We start from the raw sequence: 2,371 nt of genomic DNA, 5'->3' as shown, positions 1-2,371 counted from the left end.
CTCATAGGATTTCCAAAGTTGTAATCTTTACAGAAGCAGATTGCCACATCTTTTTCCCACGTTGCAGCTGATGGGTTTGAACCATATACATCTATATAAATACATTATATGTGTTCAAAATTTCAAAAATGATTTTTTCTACATTTTAAATAATTCTATTTATAAAATTTGATTTATATGAATCTCTTTAAAAACATATCTGATCTATAAAATAGCAAACAAAGATACTAAGAATAATTTTGCCCATTACTGTATATGTTTTTCTTGTTCAGCATCAATGCCTAACATAGCACCTGACATTTAATAGGCACTTATTTAATATTTTAGATCCCTGGCTGGTGCAAATGTTGGTGTTCAAAAGGTGGTGGTTCAGACTCACCCAGCAGTGCCGTGGAAGAAAAGCCTGATGATCTGCTTCTTCAAAGATTACAGCCAAGACATCCTATGTAGCAATTCTACTGTGTAATACATGAGGTCACCATGAGTTGGAATGGACTTGACAGTAATGATTTTTTTTTTTAATTCAATATTTTAGAACAGATTAATGGGTGTTTTCTGACCAAATAACAGATAAAAGTGACAGGAATAAATCATATATTCAAATTTTTAAATATTATTATTAAAAGTTGAGAACATTTAGGGGAAAACATGGGTGAGAGCTTTTGTAGTCTAATGGAAATTTTGAAACCGAGCATAACTTTGAGATCATAGAATTAACAAGCATTTGATTACCAAAGGAAATACTAGCTTTACCACAATGGAGTATGCAACTTTCATTGCTTTGCAAATGGTGAAAAAAGTTACAAAACCAAAAAGCCATTGCTTATGTCACTGTTAGAGACCAAAAGGGAATCTCTTCCCCATAATTCACTAATCTTTCCTATTTCTCTGGGGACTATCCAAGGAGGGTAATTTTACATTCTTTCAATTGGTAAAACTCTTTGCCATCAAGTGGATTCAGACTCATAGCAACCCTATAGAACAGAGTAGAACTGCCCCAAAGGGTTTCTTAGGCTGAAATCGTTACGGAAGCAGACTACCACAACTTTCTCCGGCCGAGCGACTGATGAGTTCAAACCCTGGACCTTTCGGTTAGCAGGCGAGCACTTAAACACTGCATCTTGAAAATTTGTGAAGTTTTAGGAAACTTTAAAACTTCAGCAGCATGTCAGTATTTTATTCCTTGTTAAATACAAAAACAAAACAAACAAACAATAACAAAAAAAAAATACTCAAGAAATTCATTGAAATCTATATTTTATAACCTCAGGACAGAATCGAGACATTTTCATCAGCAATATCCTAGTGAATCCTGAAATAGACCTAGTGCTGGCCTGTTATTTGAGTTTACCTTTCTGTTTGTTTTGTTGTTTTCAGATATTAAAGGAGGAAGTAAACCTTTAATGATTTAGCATGTTTTCATAGGCAGCTGTGATGCTTCTGTGCACATAGCCTCTGAGCGGATCATACTTAATCTCTGAGCAGAGAACGAATGTCTCATGCTGTTGAGCAGTAACCTGTAAGTCTGATTAAAAAATGGCCCTGACAGCTCCTATAGAGATTTCTATCCAATCTCCTCCAGCTCCATGTTGGTGAATTTACGTGAAAGCATCACGACGAAGGAGGCTGTTTTGGTGAACATGAAAAAACACTGTAGAATGATCAGAGATCTAAAAGAAATATCATAAAGCATTCATTTTCCAGCATGGAAAACAGTGTGAAGCTTGGTTTACTGTAATAGGCAGGAGTTTTCCAAGTAGATGAGGGTATATTTACCAAAAGAGAATCTCAGACTGCTTGATGATTATGAGGACCAGGAGGTCAAATGAACTTTGTCACTATCGCCAGTTTCGAGAGAAAAAGATGACTCATGTGGAACACAGACAGTATGATTGAAAGAGAAGCTGGTTATACCAAGAGGTTAGTATGCTTGAGAGCACAGCTTATTGATCTGTGAGTAGGACCGCAAGAGAACTAGCTATAAATATTGATCTGTGAGTAGGACGAGCTCACTGTGGAGAGGAATGCATTAACTCTCTAGAGCACCTTTGAGAATCAAAGCAACTTGAAATACACATCCAATATAGGAATTATTATGATTCCCCTGGTCTCTTCTATTCTCTGTCTAAAAATAACTAGAAGAAATCCCATCAGTTTAAAATGGGGTATACAAAATTAAAAACATGTAACATTAGAAATCAGTGTTTAGGTAAGAAATATTTGCAGTATTAAGAAAAAATATGCAAGAAACAGGAATAATAAGGAAAGGGAATCCAAAAAAGGTTCAACAGTCTGATCTACTTGAGCAGCAAAACCAAACTGTGATACTCATCTATGGGGTTCACACAGCTCAGTTCACTTAAATGATGGC

This window comes from Trichechus manatus, unplaced genomic scaffold (genome assembly GCF_000243295.1).
Source record: "Trichechus manatus latirostris isolate Lorelei unplaced genomic scaffold, TriManLat1.0 scaffold00009, whole genome shotgun sequence".
Taxonomy (NCBI): Eukaryota; Metazoa; Chordata; class Mammalia; order Sirenia; family Trichechidae; genus Trichechus; species Trichechus manatus.
The sequence above is the reverse complement of the archived record's forward strand: the minus strand, read 5'-3'. Positions refer to the sequence as shown.